Raw genomic sequence first — 25,354 nt, 5'->3', positions numbered from 1 at the left:
CATATAACGCCAAAGAAGAGCACAACACTTTATTATCATGTGTTTTTCCATATGCAACCTTTTTGTAAGAGTGGGGTACTTTTCTACTAATTGAATTGTGTTCTCTACAGTATTATTTAATACTTGGGGTAGAAACAACAAATATTTCTGACGTAAATGGCTTCATATTTTTATTTAGTCATCTCAGCTAATAGTAAAGGTTAATCAAAGTTTTTCTGGCCACTGCCATGATGACATATTATTTATTTTGGTTAGTTTCTTTGACGATAAACTTCTTTATAAGTCTGTTTATCTTTATTTCATGTCATAAATTCATATGCCGCCAATCAGTCAACTTTATGTCGCTTGAGTTGCTTGTTTAATTCAAAACACATAATCTAAAATAAAACAGTCTACTTGTATAACGAAGCTGGTAATGTGGAATGGAGAATGGCTGGCTGTCACACAGACTGTATTGAGAGACCACTCTCTCGTGGGTTCTACCAACTTGGGAAGCTCATTGCTAGATACCCCTGGTGGTTTCTGTTGACTCCTTTTGTTATGTCTGCTGGGCTAGGAGCTGGTTTTTATTTTTTACCACAAAGAGAAACTAGCAATATAGAAGATCAGTTTACACCCATTGGGGGTCCTGCTAAATCAGAGCAAGATTTTATAAAAAGGCATTTTCCAGTCAATGACACTGGCCAATTTTCAGCTCAGCGGCTTTATACAGAGGGATCTTTTGTCTCCTTGATTGCAGTCACCTTATCTAATAATATCATGAATGCAAACACATTTGTTGAACTCCTGATGTTGGATGAGAAGGTGAGAACTTTGGCTATTACAATGCCAGAGGCAGGACATGATATTAACATCAAATTTCACCAGCTGTGTGCAGAGGTCTATGGCGATCAATGTCTCCCATCTAACCCGCTGTTAGCTGCAGTACAAGATAAGCCCAACAAGATAGAGACCATCAACGTGACCTATCCAATGTTCCAGAATACGACATTTCTGGGGACGTATCTTGGAGGAGTAACACTGGGCCCAGAACACATTGTACAGAGAGCCATTGCAATGAGATTAGTTTATTGCCTGAGAGAGGACAGTGATCTAGACAGAGATAACAGCTTGCTATGGATTGACCACTTCATCACATCCATTCCTAATGAACTAAAAGCATTAAATCTAAAAGATGTGCAGGTAAGGTTATTTTTGGATTTTTTTGTGGAAATAAGAATTTAGAAACACCATTACCTTAAAGAACAACTGTCACAAAGATACTGTTTTTCATATATTAATATCTGTAATGGAGTTTTGAAAGGAAATATGATTTTTTTTCAATTAAGTATATGTAAAAATATGATAAAAACTGTATTCTTATCTTTCGTATAGGACAGGATCATTTAGCCATATTATACATGTACTGTGTTTGAAAAACCAACAGTTAATCTCTATAGTCTTCCCTGCTCCACCCTCTGCACAGATATAGCTAGACAGAGGTAGGAATGAGTTTTTTTTTTTTTGTAAATATATTTTTTATTGAAGTATATCATTATGTTAGTGGGTTCCGTCAATGTGAGACTCACAGGTCTCTCAACTTTTTTGGAGATATATGGATACGCAGAACCAGTTAGTGAAATGTACGTATACAGGTAAGCAATAATAAAAATGAGCCGAGTGGCTCTAAACCAGTGTATGGCATGAGTTATATATACCCCCGCTATAGTTGTCAATAGAATGCTGGGTAAAGGTAAGTCATGTCCCGTCTGATTTAACCAGGTGCGTTACACTCAATGTCATTCACTTAGATCGGGCATCACAATGTTGAAGGACTCGCAGGTCCCCATTAACTGGTGATGTGTACTTCACGTAGTACAGGCTTGTGTGTTTGCTGTAGGCATTTTATGTCTCTGACTTAGTATCTGGTGGTGTTTTAGGCTCCGCTATGATTTATATGGTGCTGGTGGTGTTCGTTATATTAGTGGGTCGTAGCATGTGTGTGTTAGGGTTTGTAAAACTCTCCTCCATCCTGAGTCGTCAGGTTTCTCGTATAGCCCTTTATCCGGAGTGTACGTGATATTAGTCTCATCGGGCCAATGTGTTCCCCGTTATCGTTATAAATGTGATTCATGTCTGTGTAGGGGTACGTCCAAGTGTTGTATGTGGGGTTTCCTTCCATGGAGTGGGTGGTTGTGTCTCCAGTCAGGTCGAGCCTTAGTTCGTCTGGGGTAATTACAGGTCTTCTTCTCATGGTCCCTATGGGTGTGGTCTCTAAGTGTTAGTGGAAATGCAAGTGGCTTCATGAGTGACTTCGTTTCGGGTACAACTTCCCTGCGTTAGGTGTATGCGGTCGGGTGGGTTCTGGTGGTATTGTCTCCTTAGTAGTTGGGGAAGGGAAGGAAGAAGGGGGGGGGTCAGGATGGTCGTCTGTCGGTTGTCTTCTGTTGTCTAGGGTGTCTAGTCTCCGTGTCCTATCCAGTGGTGGTAAGGTGTATGTCAGGATTGGTTCTGAGTTCCAGTTGGAACCTCACCTTTGCTGTCTCACCTTTGCTGTCTCATATGTCTGTGTATGTCGTTGGGGCAGTGTTTGTTGTCATAGTCAGTTCCTCTATTGTCCGTAGCTCCTCCATTTGGTTAAACCATGACAGCAGCGGATTTTTTGTATTTAGAATGGGGAACTGGTGTGTGATGTAAGAGCATCGCCACCGGTTCCAGGGGGGGTGACACATCCGTGAACTTCCCTAGCATCTTCAAACCAATATGTGAGCGCTATAAAAAAACATACAGATATTATGGCAGCACTTAAAATACGATACACAAAAAATGTGCAAAGAAAGACAATAGTTACCAAAACAGCGCGCTAAAATAATCTGCAAATATAAAAAACACAAATAATAGTGCAGACTATCTGAATACACTCTTATACACTTTGAGAAATCTTTAGGAAAAAAACTCACATGTCCCAGAGCCCTATCACCCCTGGCTCTGGGTTTGTAAGGCTCTTTTGGAGAGGGGATATCCCACACTGCTGAATTCTCCAAAGGATATGTTCACTGTCGATCCTTGTTATGCTGTGTGTAAAAACAGAAGGGGAGGACCTCCAATTGAATAGTATCTCAGGTAAGTTTATTACATAGAAAAGTTAAAACCCTTACTTGGGATGTGGTGGGTATAGACTCGCAGAGTCACCCACATAAAAGCATGAACAAATATTGTAAAAACGCTTCCTGATTGCAGTCCGATCACGTGACCGCTTCCGGGTCCGCCCCTCCAGTGACGTTCGTGTGACGCGTTTCGCCCGCCTCCACAGGCTTCCTCCGACGACGTCAGAGAGTTCCAGACAGTCTTTTAAGTCCATAGAGCCTCCCCCTTCTCCTCCCATTGGCCAGGGGGCGTGATTTTCGGTCCTGTTCACTGGGCAATCAATTTTACATATGCGGACTTAAAATTATTCTAACTAACTGAACTCCTTTTATCAACCGAAGAAAAAAGGGGTTGATTATATTTAAACACACAGTCAAAAAAACAACATCTGGTTATTGGAATACAATACTATTATTCATCAATTCACCAATAGGAATTTAAAAGGACTCCTCACTGTTGGTATATATTTATAACTTCTCAGGAAGTATGGTTTTAAAAGGAGGGTCCTATCGTATTTTATCTTTATGCTCCTATGCACAGTGAGCATCATATGGAATTAATCAGATTTAAATGAATATTTGCACAAGGACAATTGCTCTTAAACAAAAACATAAACATAGAAAAATATAGCATCCTCTTCATTTCAAGAACAACAGGCCCTGGCTGAACTAAGAGAGAATACGGAGGTCATAATCAAACCAGCCGACAAGGGGGGGGGGGGCATCGTCCTTATGGATAGGGAGTATTATGTAGAGGAGTCATTAAGACAGCTAAACGATGGGATTACATATAGAAAACTAAAAGGTGATCCTACTAAAGAGAAAAAAGACATGTTTTTGGACTTTTTGAAAAAAGGTCTATCAATGGAGGTTATCTCCAAAACAGAATATGACTATCTAGCTGTGATACACCCAAGGATACCTGTATATTATTTTTTGCCAAAAATCCATAAGCATGAGACTAGACCACCAGGGAGACCCATTATCTCCGGGATAGGTTCGGTGTCAGCCCCCTTGTCGGAATATATCGATCTGTGTCTACAGCCTTTGGTTAAGAAAACTAAGGCTTATTTGCGGGACACTAGTCAGATTCTGCAAATACTGGAGGAAGTTGAGTGGAAGGATGGGGACATCCTCGTAACTGTGGATGTGTCGTCACTTTACTTAATTATTCCACACTCAAAGGGTATAGAGGCCGTTGAATTTTTCTTGTCCTCATCTAGCTTATCTCCGGACCACCAAGCCTTTATATTGGAAGGTATCCACCTTATCCTGACTAATAATTATTTTAATTTTTGGGATTCGTTTTATCTACAGATCCTTGGGACGGCGATGGGGACTAGGTTCGCACCCAGCTATGCGAACCTATTTATGTCCTATTGGGAGGAATCCTTTATATATGGGGACCATGGCTGGGTGCAGAACCTGGTCACCTATCGCCGTTACATTGACGATCTGTTTTGGATCTGGAGAGGCACTACGGAAGATCTGACTACCTTTTAGGCCTACCTTAATTCGAACTCCTGGGGAATCCAACTCACCATGGACCACAGTGATAGCCAGGTGAATTTTTTGGACTTACGTATTTTTATTTCTCAACATCAAATACATACAGAGACCTTCTTTAAGAAGGTAGACGTTAATAGCTTTATTTTTTACGACAGCTGCCATTATGGCCCCTGATTGAATAATATTCCCAAGGAGCAGATGCTAAGACTCAAGAGGAACTGCACGAGTGAGGAAACATGTGAGGTCCAGATTAATCAACTAATGGATCAACTTACAGTTAAACATTATCCTAAGACCTTACTAGACAAAGCTCATAAAGAAATAGGTAAGATTAACAGGAAGGAGCTACTTGGTAAAAACAATAAAAAGACAAGGAATAAAGGGGAGAATAAGAATAATGAAGTCTCCCTGATTCTCAACTACTCAGGGAAAAACAGGGAAATAAAAAATATAATCAATAAATATTGGTTCGTCTTAAAGGAAGACCCCCTGTTAGAAAAAATAGTCTCAAAGAACTCCAAGATTGTGTACAGAGGAGTACCGAGTATTAAGAGTCATCTAGTAAAGAGTAGCCTGAAACAAGAAAGCTCAAGCAGGAACTTCCTTAATCAGGATGTGGTTTTTTTTCAATGTGGGTATTGCTTGGCCTGCAGGACCACGGCAGCCCCTAAGTGTGTGAAAAAGGAACTGATGGGTGGGAATACGGAACAAGCATATTGTGTCAAACAGTTTATCACTTGCCACACTACCTATTGTATATATGTCGGAAAGACCACCAGACAAGTGCATATTCGCATTGAGGAACATATACGTGATATAAAAAAAGGCTTTAAAGAACACCCCCTTTCTTCCCACTTTATTCAGAAACATCAGGGTGATGTCACTAAATTAAAATTCATTGGGATAGAAAGAGTGAGTAGAGACTGGAGGGGTGAAAACCTGGATAATAAATTGGCAAAACAAGAAATGAGGTGGGTGTTCAAATTAAAATCGTTGTTCCCTAGGGGTTTGAATGGGGAATTTGAAGTTTGTCATTTTTTATGAAGCAATTATCCTTTATAAATTGATCTCTGCATTCCCCCCCTTTAATCTGCTTTACAATCTTTCTCCTTTTTTGAGCAGGTTTCTCAGATAAATATATACTGAATAAGAACTAAAAAAAAATTTCTATTGTCTGCTTTTTTGGGGTTTATCACAATAGTGAATGGAGTAAACGCTATCCCTTTAAGTTTAGGAGCAACTCACTTTATTTAATCTTATACGACATTCATTTGGTATGTGAATTTGTAGTTTGCCTTCCTTGTGAGGCAACCATCTTTTATGAATTGATCTCTGTATCTCTCCCTTTAAATTACTTTGCAATTTTTCTCCTGTTTTGAAGCAGGTTCCAAAGATAGATGTGTGCTCAATAAGAACTATATCAGTTGGTTTTAATACCATTGTAATAGCAAATGAAGAGGATGCTATATTTTTCTATGTTTATGTTTATGTTTTTGTTTAAGAGCAATTGTCCTTGTGCAAATATTCATTTAAATCTGATTAATTCCATATGATGCTCACTGTGCATAGGAGCATAAAGATAAAATACGATAGGACCCTCCTTTTAAAACTATACTTCCTGAGAAGTTATAAATATATACCAACAGTGAGGAGTCCTTTTAAATTCCTATTGGTGAATTGATGAATAATAGTATTGTATTCCAATAACCAGATGTTGTTTTTTTGACTGTGTGTTTAAATATAATCAACCCCTTTTTTCTTCGGTTGATAAAAGGAGTTCAGTTAGTTAGAATAATTTTAAGTCCACATATGTAAAATTGATTGCCCAGTGAACAGGACCGAAAATCACGCCCCCTGGCCAATGGGAGGAGAAGGGGGAGGCTCTATGGACTTAAAAGACTGTCTGGAACTCTCTGACGTCGTCGGAGGAAGCCTGTGGAGGCGGGCGAAACGCGTCACACGAACGTCACTGGAGGGGCGGACCCGGAAGCGGTCACGTGATCGGACTGCAATCAGGAAGCGTTTTTACAATATTTGTTCATGCTTTTATGTGGGTGACTCTGCGAGTCTATACCCACCACATCCCAAGTAAGGGTTTTAACTTTTCTATGTAATAAACTTACCTGAGATACTATTTAATTGGAGGTCCCCCCCTTCTGTTTTTACACACAGCATAACAAGGATCGACAGTGAACATATCCTTTGGAGAATTCAGCAGTGTGGGGATATCCCCTCTCCAAAAGAGCCTTACAAACCCAGAGCCAGGGGTGATAGGGCTCTGGGACATGTGAGTTTTTTTCCTAAAGATTTCTCTAAGTGTATAAGAGTGTATTCAGATAGTCTGCACTATTATTTGTGTTTTTTATATTTGCAGATTATTTTAGCGCGCTGTTTTGGTAACTATTCCCTAGCATCTTGTATATCCCCTGCCAGTATGGTGTGATCAGCACACAGTCCCACCAGATATGTTTCAGTGTGCCTTCCTCTTGTTCGCATCTCCAGCACAGACTGGAGAGGTTTGGGTTTACTTGGTGTAGGAGTACCAATGTGTCAGGAGCTTGTAGGCTGTTTCCTGCGTTTTACTGTGTGTGGAGCAGTGGTGTGTGAGGTAGCATATGGATTCCCATTCCGCTTCCGTGAACGAGTTACCTAGGGCTGCCTCCCATTTTCCCATGAAACAGGGTGTCTCAGTTGGGAGTTCTGATTGTAGCATGGAGTATAAGAAGGATACTCCGTGTGGGAGTGGGTCTGGGTGTTTGCTGACCCTCTCTATTGTGGTGTGTTCTCTGGGGAGCGCTGGTCCCTGTGGTAAGGTGTGTATGAAGTTAGTGAGCTGGACGTATCGAAAGTGGTGCATGAAGGTTGGGGACACTTCCTCTAGCATGTCGGTTAGTGTTTTGCAGACCCCTCCCTCGAGGGTGTGATGCAGGCGTGGGGATGTGTCCGGGATGATGTCTTCGAGGGCTCGTGGGTCTAGTCCGGGGGGACAGTCCTCATTATGCTTCAGTGGCATGAGGGGGGAGGGGTATGGCGACATGTTCCCCTTCTGCTTGACCTTCCGCCAAACTCTCAGGGTGAGGTTTTTTTTTTTTAACATATACTTCTTTTAGAAAAAAATCTATTTCTTTTCAGAAGTTGGTGGAATGATTTTTATAATAAAACATAGTTTTGAGGTAACAGTTGTCCTTTAAAAAAATAAATAAATATGGTACATGCACGGAATATTTGCACAACTTTGCTAGAGTACATATTTGCACAACTTTGCTAGAGTAAATATTTTAAATTTTACAATGATCATTGATGATGTACTTCTGTAATGTCAAATTAACAAATAGTGCAAATTAACAAATATTAATGTCAAATTAATATAGAGGTTCATAATGAATTATAAATGTTTGTTAACAATTTTTTTTAAATGACATTTACATAGAAGTAACCAACAAAAATCACCATCGCCGAAAAATATGCAACAAAAGTGATCAAATACAAACTGATTTAGTAAGCTGTCTTCTAGTGGGAAGATAGTTTGCTTACTATTAAATTAGTATGGATTTATTAAACTAAATTAATAGTATTTTACGCTGTGTTCCTGCTTACCTCATTCTTTTAGTTTGTCTAAAAATGCATTTAGTTCCAAAAAAAGGATTAGATTTTTTTGAGGACTTCATACATTTTTGTATCACTTTAGAAACATTTGTTGCATTTATTATTTTAAATTTTATGTTCATATTTCCGGCTAATCCGTGGCAGCATAACATTAGGGTTAGCTCCCCCAACTTGGCTATTTAGGACAGGAAATAAATTATAAATAGGACATACCCTCTCTAAGTCTCTAGTCTTTTTTCCTGTCCTCTTGGTTGTGGACAAGGCATCAGTTCAAAACATTACCTATATACATTTTTATTTTAGTTTAACTCGGCTAATTTTTATTTAGCAAAACCCAGGAGAGTTAAGCTTTTCTCTCTTGTAAGCCCCCAGTATGTAGCCCGTTTAAGAAACAGCTCCTGAGGGAAAGAATATCCTTAGTTACAGAAACCCCGTAAAATCCAGTGCATTAAGTAGTACACATTCAGCATTGGAAATTAAATATTTGCTGTGATCTTATGGGTAGCATTGTTTTAAGTGATACCTAAGCAATTTGGGAACATAATTCTGCTATGATCCTTTGGGTAGCGGTATAAAATGTGGAGCATTTTGGAGTGTATTTATAAGATATTTAGAAGAATATTTTTTTTTCTTAAATTTAGCTTGGTTCATGTTAAAAACGATGTAGAAATGTACTCTTTTTAATTCTAGATACATTCCAATATTTAATTTATATGGGGGACCTTATTTTATCATTATTACATTCTAGTTACCCGTATATACTCGAGTATAAGCCGACCCGAATATAAGCCGAGGCCCCTAATTTTACCCCAAAAAACTGGGAAAACTTATTGACTCGAGTATAAGACTAGGGTGGGAAATGCAGCAGCTGCTGGTAAATTTCTAAATAAAATTAGATCCTTAAAAAATTATATTAATTGAATATTTATTTACAGTGTGTGTATATAATGAATGCAGTGTGTGTATGAGAATGCAGTGTGTGTGTATGAGAATGCAGTGTGTGTATGAGAATGCAGTGTGTATATGAGTGCAGTGTGTGTATATGAATGCAGTGTGTGTATATGAATGCAGTGTGTGTGTATGAGAATGCTGTGTGTATGAGAATGCTGTGTGTATGAGTGCAGTGTGTGTGTATGAGAATGCTGTGTATGAGTGCAGTGTGTGTATGAATGCTGTGTGTGTGTGTATGAATGCTGTGTGTGTGTGTATGAATGCTGTGTGTATGAGTGCAGTGTGTATGAGTGCTGTGTGTGTGTATGAGTGCAGTGTGTGTGTATGAATGCAGTGTGTGTGTATGAGTGCAGTGTGTGTATGTGTGTGTGTAATGCAGAGTGTGATGCAGAGCCTTGGTGGGGGGTGGGCATTTTTTATTTTTTTATTATTATTTTAATATTTTTTTTTGTTTCATTACATTTTTTTATTTTATTATTTTTTATTTTATTATTTTTATTTTATTATTTTTTTATTTTTATTTTTTTTATTATTATTAATATATATATATATTTTTGTCCCCCCTCCCTGCTTGCTAGCTGGCCAGGGAGGGGGGCTCTCCTTTCCTGGTGGTCCAGTGGATGGGCACTGTGTAGAAGGGGGCTGTGGGGGCTGCAGAGAGATGTTACTTACCTTTCCTGCAGCTCCTGTCAGCTCTCTCCTCCTCCGCCGGTCCGTTCAGCATCTCGGTCAGCTCCCAGTGTAAATCTCGCGAGAGCCGCGGCTCTCGCAAGATTTACACTGGGAGCTGACCGAGATGCTGAACGGACCGGCGGAGGAGGAGAGAGCTGACAGGAGCTGCAGGAAAGGTAAGTAACATCTCTCTGCAGCCCCCACAGCCCCCATTGTCTGTATTATGGCAATGCAAATTGCCATAATACAGACTGACTCGAGTATAAGCCGAGTTGGGGTTTTTCAGCACAAAAAATGTGCTGAAAAACTCGGCTTATACTCGAGTATATACGGTAATTACCTATCTTTCCTGCTTCCAGCTTTATGTTCTGCCGCATTTCACACCAGTTCGTCATCCTGTTTGGCGAACTTTTATGATTTCTACTTCCGTTTGGCAGGATTCACCTTGCTCCTTTGCGCATTCGGTTTCCAAATGCGAATTCGATTCTCTGAATTCAAAGATGCAAATTTAATAGGAATGAATAATTAAAATACAATGAATATTGGGGTCCGAATGGATGTGCATTCGATAGCTATTCGTGTTTCTTAAAGCTCAAATTTTAATGCAATTATTTAATTTAGATTCTGGTGTCCTTTATTCCCTCCTGAGCATGTGCATTAGCACAAATCTGTTGTGTAAGTTTCTAGAGGGCCTAAATTTGCAGATAAGCCTATTTATACAAAGTGGGCAGAGCCTACAGTGGAGTACACTAAGAAAATGGAAACAAAAAGCCTCCCACCTTCCGGACAACCTTTTGGAACTACGCGCAGTTACTTTTCAAAAAGTTCTGAGGGGGAAATGGGTGAAGATTAGAATAGACACACGGACTGCCTGTAACATATTCTTCCTCACCTTGCGATCAGCGGCCGTGCGTCTGCATGACTAACTGTCAGGGTGGCGGTCCGATGCCCGGGACCCAGGACCGGGATCCAGTATGCCTGATGTTCAGAGTAGGAGTCACTGTATGGAGGTGGATTAGCAGGGTCTGGTGCAGGGTAACCGCACGCCCCCTGGTGTTGAGCACCAGCGTTTGTGCAGCCACATACCAAGACCCTGAATCAGCTTAAGCGGATACCAGGAACTAGGAGCATGGAAATTAGCAGACCTCTGAAACAGAGTGAATGATGGAAAACAAACGGGTGTGGCAACATAAAACAAACATTTAAATGAAACCTGGGGACTGGGAATCCCAGGGATGGATTACAGGAATGAACCCATAAATCCCAGCATAAAGAAAACCAGACATAGAATAGAAAACCAAAAACCAAGAAAAACTAAACAAGAATTGTAACAAGAGTACTGGATACTAGAAGCCAAGGCCAGACATCTCCACAGAACAGAGCAGGACGTGACAATAACACTTGCGACATGTTAATGGACGTCAGCCAATTATACCCCCACGGCCAATTATACCCCCACGTCTGCTCACGTGAATAACAACGTTGGCGGGCACATGACATCACACACGCACCGCGCGCGCACGTTTTGGGGTCAAAGAGCGATCCCGGCCAATTGGAAAGATAAAGCAGGTATAAAAACCTTTCCTCATTGCCCTGTCGTGGTTTCCCTAGTGGTTATCCGAGAGCGCATTCCTTATTCAAGTTTCTTCTGGTTTTTTTTACTTTGATCTTGACTTAGCTGTATTTCTGGTATCCCTGACCTCTGGCTTTCCTTTATTGATGTGTCCCTATCTATGTCCCCTAACCTCAGCTAGCACCATGACTATTCTTTGGTACATTAGTCCGGCCATTTTAAGGCCCGGTAATATGTTACCTATTAGTCATCTGTGTAACACAATTCTACGTGCTGGGTCATATAGTAATCATGACTCTGCCCTATATAAACAAACAAGGAGGTATCTGAAGTAAAGCCATCCTTCTGGAGCTAGAACCCATTATGTTATGGGCCCAGAAGATGATATTGGGGCTGGTAGCTGTGTATGTTCCAACCGAAGAAAATTTGAGGGCAGTTTCCTCAGTCGTCATTATCTAGATCCCAACGAAATGGCAATTGAATCCTCAGATCTTCCTCCAAATGATATATAATGTTAGAGCACTCCAGAGGTGGATCTAATGATAACTACATCAAATTCTCAACTTCCAATTTTCTTCTCCTGAACCTTCCATTCCAAGTCTTTGGTCACAGATGCCCTGTACAACAGGTGGTCTTTCAGTCTAGCTTATGTCTTTCCTCCATTTGCTCTCATCTGGAAAACCTTAAAGAAAATCAAGCTGAAACATCTTCAGGTTATAGCGACAATCCCATTCTGGCCTCACAGACCTTGGTTTCCACTACTCAAGTCCCTGGCAATCGCTCCACCCATGGGAACTTCCAAAGATCCAGAACCTTCTAATTCAATGGCCAACAGTACGCATATCTCCAAACAACCTTCATTTGACGCAGTGGAAACTAAATGGAGGAGCCTGGCTATTAAGGGTTTCTTCCTGTCAGTAATTAACACCTTGTTGAAATCTAGAAGAAAATCTACCTCTTCTACATATTTTCACATCTGGACTCTATTTTTAGAATGGCTAAAGAGTACAAGATTCTTGTTTTTCTCCTATAGTCTCCAATATTCTGAACTTCTTTAAAACAGATTTGGATAAATGTCTCATCTAAGTTCCTTACATTTACAGATTTCAGCCTTATCTGCCCTTTCTGGAACTAGGTGGGCATTGCATAGCATGGTAACCCGTTTTCTTACAGCCATCAAGAAAGTGAAGCCTCCTATTAGATTCCTTTCTCCACCTTGGGATCTACCTTTGGTTTTAAAGACTTTGTCTCTTCCACCATTTGAAATTTTACAAGAAACTACGGATCAACTGCTTACCCTTAAATGCCTCCTTATTTTTGAAGTCACATCAGGCAGAAGGGTTTCTAAAATTCAAGCCTTTTCTCCTGAAGAGCACTATACTGTGTCTTATCTGGATAGAGTGGTCCTGCATTTTCTGCTACAGGCGATTTCAAACTTCCAAAGTGATAGAACAATAGTATACACACTAAGAACAAAATAATTAATCTGCTAAATTGAAGGGGTCCCAGGTGTACCTCACTAACACCCAAAATAGTAAACAGTGAAACATAAAAGTGGGAACCACATCCAATTAGCATACAAAATTGAACTACAACCTGGAGAATAAAAAAGAGAGCTGAACTATTCTATATAAGAATAATAGTGAATCTAGAATAATACAAAAATACAAATCATAGCGTAACACAGTATAATAATAGTGAGAAATGTGGTGCAAGTAGCAAACTCACAAACAAAAGTAGAAATCAGGCCTCTCACCCCCCTGGGGTATATGTGAAAATGTAAACTTAAAATAGTAGATTCAAGTAATATGGATGTCTTCAAAGGAATGGATAAAAATAACCATACATGGGGAAGTATGTAAGAAAAATACAAAATATATTTATTTGATTGCACTTACAAACACAAACAGAAAGATGTAAACAGGCATATCTCCACTCCAAGTGGAACTAAACCGCAGCGTGGTGGAAACTGGCAACTGGGAAAAATTCCAACTTTGGCCGCAGGAAAAAAGAAGTACATAAAATATAAAAAATAAATAAAACAAGACAAGAGTCCAATATCCAACGCGTTTCGTCCAAATAATATCGGGGACTTCTTCAGGGTTATATGTTGTATCTTTTGATAGAAGAGCTTCTTATACCCGTAATAATTCCTCTTAATGTCGTTCACCAGCGGCGTGCGTTCCAGGCTGGTGTGCGGCCCCCAAAAGAAATGCCACCATTACTGACGCACTGCCAAAGCGGTCATGCTGGAGAATGTTGCAGGCAGCAGAACGTTCTCAACGGTGTCTCCATACTCTGTCACGTCTGTCACATGTGCTCAGTGTGAACCTGCTTTCATCTGTGAAGAGCACAGGGCGCCAGTGGCGAATTTGCCAATCTTGGTGTTCTCTGGCAAATGCCAAACGTCCTGCACGTTGTTGGGCTGTAAGCACAAGCCCCACCTGTGGACGTCAGGCCCTCATACCACCCTCATGGAGTCTGTTTCTGACCGTTTGAGCAGACACATGCACCTTTGTGGCCAGCTGGAGGTCATTTTGCATGGCTCTGGCAGTGCTACTCCTATTCCTCCTTGCACAAAGGCAGAGGTAGCGGTCCTGCTGCTGGGTTATTGCCCTCCTATGGCCTCCTCCACGTCTCCTGATGTACTGGCCGGTCTCCTGGTAGCGCCTCCATGCTCTGGACACTACGCTGACAGACACAGCAAACCTTCTTGCCACAGCTCGCATTGATGTCCCATCCTGGATGAGCTGCACTACCTAAGCCACTTGTGTGGGTTGTAGACTCCGTCTCATGCTACCACTAGAAGGAAAGCACCAGCATTCAAAAGTGACCAAAACATCGGCCAGGAAGCATAGGAACTGAGAAGTGGTCTGTGGTCACCACCTGCAGAATCACTCCTCTATTGGGGGTTGTAACGGACCGTTTTGCTCAAAAGGGGATAAAACCCAGTTTAGGCGATAATCCCCTTTAGATAGACCAGCAGCTACTATAAGCACCAATTCCCCGAACTCCCAAACTGCATGGATTCACCAACTCTCGAACAGCAGACACACGAACCCTGGACGCAGCCGAACAGGAAAAGCAATACGAACAGCTTACACTCCTGGCAGTCGGCATACAGTCCCCTTTCCCCCAAGAAAGAGACAACACTCCAGCTTCAGGGTTAAACAGCAACTCCTTTACTCAGGGCTACCTGCCCAGTATTTATGCAGGTCTCCCACCTGGTGGACACTCCCCTAGGGGACCAAATGGAAGACTGTAACAAAGGACAGACATAAACCAATTACAGACACACAGCAGTAAACATTCCCACAATGCATCATGGCTTCCTCCCTTCTGCCCTGGAGATAATTGTAGAAGTAATCTAATTATCTCCCAGGACAAAGACAAGACTCCCTTACACATGTGGGGACCTACATACAGTATCATGCTTAAAAATATATAACGTTACTTTTAATACATTACACACAGGCATGTAACATATCCCCAGATAGCTCAGGTCTGGGTGCACATTATTAGGTGAATGGCACCCAGACCACACGAATACAGTTTAATCGCCATGGAGCCAAAGTCTTTAATCACACGAATAGGCTCCATGGCATAGCTATCTGGGTTACCGCAGTTCACATAGAAATACCGAATTCCGGTGTTCGGTTAATCCTGTACGATTAGGAACCAGGCGACGGACGGCTCAGCGGTGTTCGTGCAATTAAGTGTCCGTTTATAGTTCCATAGAATCCTCGCCGAACACCGCTGGTCTTTGTCACAATTAAAATGGCCGCTGCCTCGTGGTCAGCAAACGAACAAAGGCCACCCAGCGTTCATCAATTAAGCTGCGGTTAACCGCAGCTTCTGGGCGGTTAATTGACGGCACACTCCATCTCCTAGGTGGTCCCTCGTACGGTAGTTTGTTCGGTAGATGAAATCTACCGAACACCCCGGCAGAAAAGGCACGAATAAGCAGGGAAAATAAGATTTTTAACGTCTGGTCCATAGTCCAAAGGAAGCAGGCGAGCAACCAGGCTTCTCCAGTTCACAGTGGCGAAGTTGGTTTCGCCACAGGGGTGTTTTGCTAATTGCCTATAATTTCCACCTGTTGTCTATCCCATTTGCACAACAGCATGTGAAACTGATTGTCACTCAGTGTTGCTTCCTAAGTGGACAGTTTGATTTCACAGAAGTGTGATTGACTTGGAGTTACATTGTGTTGTTTAACCCCTTAAGGGCCAAACTTCTGGAATAAAAGGGAATCATGATATGTCAGGCACGTCATGTGTCCTTAAGGGGTTAAGTGAGCAGTGTATATAAGTGAGCAGTGTATATACATATACTTTACTTGTATGATTATTGTTGATACTATGTAAATGAATGCATTACATCTATATTGATTTTTTTATTTATGGATTATACTATTACTGGTGTATATAGATTGACATAATTTTTTAGATACATTGAACATGTAAAGTTAATTTTTTTATATATTGATAATAGGAGTGCGGGTATTCAGCATATAACTGTGACGAATACCACTTATAGTGGGTTAGATGCCTTTAGCACCCTTTCTTTATATACATGCTGTACCATAATTGTAGATTATGCTAACATAGTGTACAGATAATCTTAATTTTAATAATGACAGGAGGAACTTTCTTTACTTTATGCCTCCAGCAGCACAAGTCAATCAATCAAAAGAAAACGTTTTAACCAATCAGAGTCCAGCACATCCAGTATATAAGTCCCTGACAGGCTCTCCATTTCCTCTTTCTTTGATGTATCCATGCCTGGAGAAAACTTCCGATGCTGTGTTGAAGAAACTTGAACAATAGAAACTTGGTAACTTGCGGTATAAACTGTGAATACTCGGGAACCGATCTCCGCTTTGCAATGCGATGTTAAACTGAAAAAAATAGAAACAAGTGAAAGGTTTTGTAATACAACTATTGTCCACATACCACATCTGCTCTAAACTGTCCACATTAAATACTGTATAACGTTTTTATTTCTTGAATAATGTAACCCTGAGCATAACGTGTGATACAACTGTGATCTGAGAGTGTTGTGTCGACTAGCTACCATCATGTGAGTTAAGCGTCCCTTGGTTCCGTTTTTACTTCTATCCTATAGCATGTGTCCCTAGAGTAACTACTTACCAATGGATAACCTAACACCCCCCAAGAGTATAGGGCGGGAGAGAAAAGAGTGGAGGGAAAATACTCGCCTCCTGTCATTATTAAAATTAAGATTATCTGTACACTACGTTAGCATAATCTACAATTTTATTACATGACAGGAGGCTTCCTATTTTGCATTTTTAACGCTGTGGTAAAAACGAAAAGGACGCGTGCGACGATTGGCGAAAATAAAACACCCTGAAGGTATTTTCCCTTGTCCAATCCGCAGTACGTAAAATATCAGTCAAAGAGGCTCCCGTCAAAAAGGCCCTAGATGCCGCCGCCCCCCTTTCGAATGGGCCCCAAAGCTAGTGTCAATTCCGGCTAATGATAGTAACCATCTTATCCACCTGGCTATTGTAGTTGTAGTAACCGGTTTGTGAGGTTTGGTGTACGAGATTAACAATTGTCCGGATCCGGAAGGCCAAAGGGGCGCTGTAACCTCTACATATCGGAGCAGGGTATCGACGACACAAAGACGAGGAACCGTCGGAAAAAAGGGATAGGACACGGACTTTGAATCCGTCTTCGTCCTGCGTGAAATCAAAAATGTAACACCGACAGGGGTTATAGAGAAACCGTCTACGTCAAATGCACGAACATCCGAAACCCGACGAAAGAATACTAAGCATAACAACAAGGTGAGCTTGGCGGTCAATTGTCTGAGTGACAGGGGCGTGTTATCAGGCTATTCCCGGATGAAACGAATAACCACGTCTACATCCCATAGACGTTGATACTTCGGAGCTGATGGTCTGGCTAATTTGATGCCCCGTAATAGCCTACACACCGATGCTTCTTGGCCCACTGGGGTACCGTTGATAGGGATATGCGCCGCCGAGATAGCGGAGTGAGTAACATTAATAGATCGGTACGATTTTCCTGTGGAGAACAAGTAGGAAAGGAAATTTAGTATGGCTGAGACAGGTGCTGTAAAGGGATCAAGGCACCGTCCCAGACACCAGCGGTCCCATACATTCCATGCTGCCATTTAGCTATGTCTTGTACCAGTGCCCATGAGTCCCATAGGAGATCTTTAGTCGCTTGCGATAGATCTGAGACTGCCCAAGATCCCCTGAAAGAGTCCAGACTACCAATTCTAGACGGTCCTGCACTATTAATGGGTGAGGCTCCGCACTCGGGTTCGTGAGAATCGTTGGAAACGTTGGCAGTACTAGTGGATGGTCCTGTGACAATGCTAGTAGGTCTGGGAACCAAGCTTGGCTTCTCCACAGAGGTGCTACTAATATTAACAATGTTTTGGACATACGTATTTTGTGAAGTACCCTTGCCAACATCGAAAACGGTGGGAAAGCGTATGCTCCTAACGAGGACCAGTGTTGCAGGAATGCGTCTACCGCCTCGCTCTGCGGATCCGGTAGCCAGCTGTAATACCTTGGTAGTTGCGCATTCGTGCGTGATGCGAAAAGGTCTATGTGAAGCGGTCCCCTGAGTGTTCGCACCATGTCGAAGATCGTTGTATCCAGTTGCCAATCGCTGTTGTCCCGCCAATGACGGGAGAACCAGTCCGCGGTGAGGTTGTTGAGACCCGGTAAGTACTCCGCTCTGACCGTTATATTGCGTGGAAGATATATGTCCTTGGTAGCCTCTGTCAAGGCCCGTGACCTGGCTCCCCCCAGGTGATTCATGTACTGGACCGCAGATATGTTGTCCATGCGTAGAAGTATGCAACAATCGGACATGTTTTTGGCTAGGCTGCGGAAAGCAAAGGAACCGGCTATCAGTTCCAGACAATTTATGTGAAGTTGTTTTTCTTCTTCTGACCATGGTCCCCCCGTGGACGCGTGTGCGCAGTGGGCTCCCCAGCCCCATAGGCTGGCGTCCGATTCCACGACAAAGTCCGGGTTCGGGCCGAAGATGGCTCTGCCGTTCCAAGCTTCCATGTGGAGGAGCCACCAACGAAGTTCCGTCCGTACCTTCGCAGTTATTCCGATTTCCTTGTTGTACGAGTGTCCCCGCCTTAGATGGTGAGCTTTCAACCTTTGCATGGCCCGATAGTGAAGGGGTCCCGGGAAGATAGCTTGTATGAAGGATGACAGCAGACCTACTATCCTGGTCAGGAGTCTCAGAGGGACCGTGTCTCTTCACAGAAAACGTCTTATCTCCTTCCGAATGTTCACGATCTTCGATTTGGGAAGGCGCAGCGTGCATGACACTGAATCTATCTCGAATCCGAGAAACTGAACAGTTCTTGATGGGGAGAGCGACGACTTCTCTTTGTTCACTATGAAGCCTAAGGAGTCCAGAAAGTGCACTATAGATTTCGTCTGAGATCGAAGTCTGGATTCGCTTTCGCAGAATATCAGAATGTCGTCCAGGTATATTAGGCAGCGGGTACCCAATGTCCGTAAGTGTGCCACTGCCGGCTTGAGTATTTTTGTGAAGCACCAAGGTGCGGAACTGAGTCCGAACGGGAGACACATGAATTGACATGTGCGACCTCTCCAGTGGAAACGAAGGAATGGCCGACTGGACTGGGCTATCGGGACCGATAGATAGGCGTCCTTTAAATCCAAGCGGGTCGTGTTCCAATAGTAGGTCTCTGAGGAGATGAATGCCCTCCATTTTGAAGTGTCTGTAGGCTACGTAGGCTACGAATGCGTTCAGGTCTCGCAGGTTGATGACGGGTCGGTAGTATCCCGTCTTATTCTGGACAACAAATATATTGCTGATGAAACCCGCGTCGTCCGGAGCGAATTCGACCGCTCCCTTGAGGAACAAGCTTCGAATCTCTTTGTCTATGAGTTTGGCATGTTCTGCTGACGTTCTTATCGGTTGTGGGTGACGTGCCTGGGTCGGAGTGTCCGTAAAATCTATCTCATAACCCTTGATCGTTCGGAGGATCCAAGCGTCAGAGGAAATCTTTTCCCAATTCTGTGAAAAGAGAGACAGTCTGCCAGCAGTTAAATGAGATTGGCAATATATTGGTCTTTGAGTGCTCACCTGTGTTGATGCGTCCGCGGGCGCGTGCCCCTCTGGGACGGAAGGAACCTCTAGTGAACGGTGGTCTCGATGGGAAGAAAGCTTGCGACGTTTGATTCCTGGGGCCTGTCGGCCAGAAGCGGCTGGTGGCTCGGCCCCGTTGGCGACCAGCCCTGCCGAAAACCCCTCTGTATGTTGTGGGTTTGCGGAAAACTTGTTTGATCGAAGTTTGTGCTTTGCTTAATGTAGTGAACAGATTAACATGTTTCTTCAATTCACCTATGAACGACTCCCCAAACAATTGGCCGATGGCTTGTGGACCCAACTACTTTTTTCCCAGCTGCAGAAGTTTGGAGTCCATTTTGAGCAGAGCAGCCTTGCGTCTCTCCGTACATAGGGCTGCGTTAGTATTGCCCAACATGCAGATCGCTCGTTGAGCCCATTCCCGGATGTCGTGGGCATCTAGAGCACTGCCTCCCGTGAGGGCGTCATCGGCAAGGTATAAGATCTTTGCTAGTGGGCCCAGCATGTCCAAAAGCTTATCCTGTGAAGCCTTGAGGCCCTTCTCGATGCCCTTGCGCGGATCACGGCCCGCTCGTGACATGAACAAGACTACCGTAGCATCAAATTCCGGGGTATGAGCAATCATGTCCGGAAGTATTGGCCTCGGACACTCGGCTTTGAGTCGTGCACGCACTTCTCTTTCCATTGGCTGTCGTAGCCAAAAGTGGATGAATTGGGCCAGGTGGTCCGGGAGAGCCCACTCCGATGACCTTGGGTGGCGGATTGTGCGAAGGTCGAACATCGGCATGCCCTGGGGGTCCAGGAAAGCGCCCTCTTTTGATCCGTCCGCCCGGATGCGGGGTTTCCTATGTCCATGACGGGTGTCCCGGTCCTCGTCTAGGTCAGACCCCGGGTCATCTCGGTGTGTGTCCAACCAGTCTTCCTCTTCGGACGGTGAATCCTCCACCTTCCATTCATCCATAACCTCCAGTGCGGGAGGTGGATTATGTTCCTCCTCATCGGAGGACGACAGTGGGAGGGTAGAAGGGTCCTGGCGTTCCGTCTGGCGGCTCCTCTTCAACGGGGCCTTGCCCTTCGATTTTCGCGGGGCTGGGCCACTGCCCTTCCAATGCCTCTTGGATGAGACAAGGTCTCCTGAAGACCGTTCCAGGTCTTTAGTATCAGGGTCCTCGCTTGAATTATTTGGCTATAGCCTTCTCCATTGAGGCCGCCACCGCGGAGTTGATCATCGACTGAATGTCGGGTTGTGTTGGTTGAGAAGATTCACTCATATTGATTCAGTCTGTCTGTGGAAAACAGGACAGGGTCAGTTACCGAAATACTGGAGCAGTAAGCGGTAATAAATTATTGTGGCTTCCCACTTACGACTGGGGTTCCCCAGTGTATATATAATGGACCCAGACGGTTCGCAGACCGGTCCTGTATGTATTGCACCGTTGGCTGTAATCATGGGCTAGTGAGGGGGTCACCCTCCGTGAGACCGGGATGAGCGGTCATAAATTAACAGGTGAGATTCGGTCAGGCTGTGTCGCCTAGTAATAATGCTCTGGGACGTGTCCCAATAATGATAGCCCAATGGGAACCTATTACCGTAGGTTCCGCCTCCGTTGTTTGGAGGATTTTACGGGTCACCCGAGTCGTAAAGTGGAGGGTGCCGGTATGAGTATCTGCAGGATACTATTAGGGGGGTCACCCCAAATATTTTTACAGCTTGGTGCAGCTCAAGCACTTGCCTGGGGTTCACCCAGCGCAGGGGGGTCACCCCTTTAATAACAATAACCAGTGCTTATGGGGGGGTCACCCCACTCAGAGGGGTCATCTCTGGAGAGTACACTTTATGCTGATAATCAGAGAGTGTCTCTTTAAATATTGTATATAATTCTTCCGCAGATTACAGCTGTAATATTCATGAATTCCACAGGGCTGACTGTCCCTTTAATATGTAGTCCAACATTTCTTTCACCAATAAGAAGAGATGCCTTTAATGAAAAATGGTTGAGGGTAGTGTGAGTGGAAGGCCGACCGTTTGAATGACGGTCTGCCAGTACCTAAGATGGCCGACCTGGATCTCGCGGTCTTCCGTGGGATCCAAGATGGTCGCCGTTCGCGCCAAAAATGCTGAGCGGTCCGCGGTGCTAGCCGCGATCGCGGCCGTCAGCAAAAAGCTACAGAAAAAACCCGATCCTCCTCGTTCCCACCCCCCACACGAATCCCCCCCGAGGTAACCCCTGCACTTGAAGATGAGCGCGGTCGCGGCAGCTACCCGCGATCGCTTAGGGAAAGATAGATACCCAGCAGGGGAAGAGTGATGGCAGGGAGAGGGGAGACAGGGAGATGGGAAACCAGGGAGGTTAAAGAGCAAGTTGGTGAAACCCAGTTAAAGCAACATAAACTACAATGTAAAATACGTCTGACAAATTCTAGTAATTCAATAACTATGGTTTCAATAAAATAAAATAACAGAAAATAGTACTCTGACCTGTGCCTTGGCTGGAGCAGCAAAGAAAGAGGAAATGGAGAGCCTGTAAGGGACTTATATACTGGATGTGCTGGACTCTGATTGGTTAAAACTTTTTCTTTTGATTGATTGAGTTGTGCTGCTGGAGGCATAAAGTAAAGAAAGTTTATGCAAAATAGGAAGCCTCCTGTCATGTAATAAAATGTGTTACCCCTACATGCGTGGACTGTAAAATATAAGACCTGTCAGAGCCGATCCTGGGTGGATGCGGACTGTCCAGGTGCCCTATAGATAGGCTCCACCCACCCAGGTATAGCCAACTGAACTCATTTGGCCATGCCCCCACCCCCACTGGGTCTAACAAGAGAGGTGGGATCTACCTGAGTGGTTGGAGCTGAGCCCTGCACGCCCTGCCTATCTGCAGAGCACCTGTTCCACAACCTCCCCAGGAACAGCTCTTGGACTAGTAAAATTTCTGTATAATCTATGCCTTTGCTAATACAGTATATCAAATATGATATCAATTTCATATTTTGGATAAGATTTTCAAATTATTTAATATTCTTTGGATAAACTATAAAAATTATTTCTTCAAAATATTAAAATATAAAATATATATATATAAATAAATACACTGTCAAAATATTATAAAAATAATTTTTCAAAATATAAAATCAATTTTAAAAGTGAAATTGTGAGCTGAAAAATTAAATCAATATATGCTACAGTGTATAATGCAAAAATAGGCAAATAACCCTTTATATACATTTGTTTATTTTTTTTAAACCAGGTTTCCTATTTCACCTCAGTGTCCAGGCAGCAAGAATTTGAAGGCTCCACAACATCCGTGATCTCTTTATATTCCATCACATATTTTGTCACTATAACGTTTTAGATTATATCATGCCTCAGGTAACTATAGTTTTCTGAAAGCATATTCCATTAATAAGCTTTAGAGAGTGCAAATTGTTGTCTTGTGAGACTGTGGTTTTTGTTATTTTTTATTTCACTGATTATGTGTAACTACAGAAGAAACAAATGAGTTTAGTTATTTCTCCAGCTTGCAGTTTCTTGGGTTTTAAAAATGACTATATGGCCAAAATAGGAACATGCAAAATTCATTGTATCAAACTGAAATTTTAACAGATTCTTTTTTTTTTATTGGGTCTCTGGGGCGTTGCTCCCTTTTGCAGATCACTAGTCACATGAGACAAGTATTTTGTGACTTTTAACTTTTTGTTTTATATGTAGGGGGCACAGCAAAAAAGTTAAAACAAAAAGGGATAAAAAAAACCTTAACGGAAAACTAAAGAGTATTCAGGTCTCCCCCTACTCCTCCCCCCGATAGACAGTAAAAGTGTTTGTTTGGTTTTTTTTTTAAATAAAGCTTTACTTACTTTTCTCTAGTTCTAGGGCTCTCTCTTTGCTGCTTACCTCTCCTCCTCCTATGGTGTGGTCCAATACAATGCTCCTCATAGAAGAGCACTGGGTACCTCATATACATCCTAACATCTGTGCACCATACCAAAAAATAATTTTTTTTTACTTGTCCTCCAGCCCAAATTTACTAGCCCTCTCATGCTGAATGACCCCCCATACCCGTACTTACTATTTTATATTGAGACTTACCTACAATGTCAATTAAGAAATGGGTAAATCCTCTTGCCAGCCTTGGGAGCAACAAAGACCTGAGTCGTACCAAGGTTATTTGACACCCGAGAAGGGATTTTTGTGTGTATCAGTCTACTCCTGTTGTGTTTCTCTGCACCATCCATATCATCTTGTGTGTATCTCCTAACTCCTCTTGTGTGTGTCTTCTATCCCCCTCTTAACACTTTGTACATCTCTTAACCCACTCTTATACATAGTGTGTCTTAACTCCCCCATATCCTTTGTTACTCCTAATTCCCTTCTTACCCCCTGCATGTTTTAACCCTCTCTTTCCCCTTAATTGTCTCTCAACCACATCCTTAATTCTTTTATGTGTCACTAACATGGAAAGCAGTTTAGGAGCTAGAACCCAATAGCAGCAAACAAGCACTACTTTAGGGAAAGCTAGAAGTAAGGGTAGGATCCTAGGAGACTGTGGTGGCATTGCAGCTTTATCAAGTAAACAAAATCCAAGAGAGGTGTTCAAGAGGAGCAGAAAAAAATTGTGATATGGTCCAATGTCAGGGTAGGCAGAAAAAAAGTAAAAAATGGGTAAACCAAGCCAAGTTCAAGTAGCCGGAAGATCCATTAATGCTGGGAGCAGGGTAGGACCAGGTATGCATTGCAGGAACAAGTGCAGGATCTGGTTCTGGGTCAGGAACAGGAGCTGTGGACCAGTTAGCCTTAGCCAAAGGTTCAGAATAACCAGACAGTGGACTGAGCCTGCTCAGAGGGGCTTCCTGTTCATGAGGACAGCATATTCCTGGAGGTGGGAGTTCTGAGTAGCACACAGCAAGTGGCCAGATTGGCTGTATATAAGGCTCAGTTCCCACCTCCTCCACTCCAGTTCCCTGTCTGATCAAACAGAGGAATATAAAGATCTTCAAGCAGTGAACTTCAAGGCATTGAGAAAATTAGATTTCATTAATAGCCTGCCTTAAGTGAGTTCATCTAAGAGACTGTCTGTCAGCCTTGCATGCATGCTCACCAGGCCGGCATAACTCCCCTATCCTGATAGGCCTGTCCCATTTCAGAGCAGCTGAGCGCTTCATCAACATCCCTCTTGTGGCACCACCACCACCAGTTCTGCATCCACACTTACCAATGTTGGGATGTATGAAGAAGGCAAACAGACTCCTTGCCCTCCATTTGTATTTTCTTGTAAGAAATGTATGCCTTTTGTCCTCAACTGAATGGTTTAAAAACACCTTTAACACACTGTATATTGTTTGATGTCTCCTTTTTATAGACTTGACTGTGTAAGAAGCAAAGTATGGGTTGCTGCATTTGGAGTAATTTCATCAGGGTTAGCCGTTCTGAGCAGTTTTGGCTTGCTCTTACTGTGTGGTGTCCCCTTTGTGATCACAGTAGCCAATGCCCCATTCCTTATTCTAGGTAAGTGCATGACATCATGATTAAGAAATGCATAGAGAGTACCATTAAGGAGATGCTGCCCCTTTAAATCTGTTTATTCTTAATATTTGTGACTGTGAAAGCCAAAATGCATCTCAGATTGCATGTGCCATTATACAAAAGAAACATGTTTATACAATTATAATTATTCCTAATCACAATAATACCATATTGCTTTAGGTATGGGAGATGGAAGTTCAGTCAGCTCATATTACCAGCCAATAAGAAAAATTCACAGGCACTCCAAATGTGAAAG

General features: G+C 42.8%; 1 pseudogene; it reads left to right on the top strand.

Annotated features, from left to right (window-relative positions):
• The first annotated feature begins 429 nt into the window (after positions 1–429).
• LOC134609487 (patched domain-containing protein 3-like) overlaps positions 430–25,354 on the top strand; it is a 40,383-nt pseudogene continuing 15,458 nt past the window's right edge.

This window comes from Pelobates fuscus, chromosome 4 (genome assembly GCF_036172605.1).
Source record: "Pelobates fuscus isolate aPelFus1 chromosome 4, aPelFus1.pri, whole genome shotgun sequence".
In the NCBI taxonomy this organism is placed as follows: domain Eukaryota; kingdom Metazoa; phylum Chordata; class Amphibia; order Anura; family Pelobatidae; genus Pelobates; species Pelobates fuscus.
The sequence above is the reverse complement of the archived record's forward strand: the minus strand, read 5'-3'. Positions and strand labels throughout refer to the sequence as shown.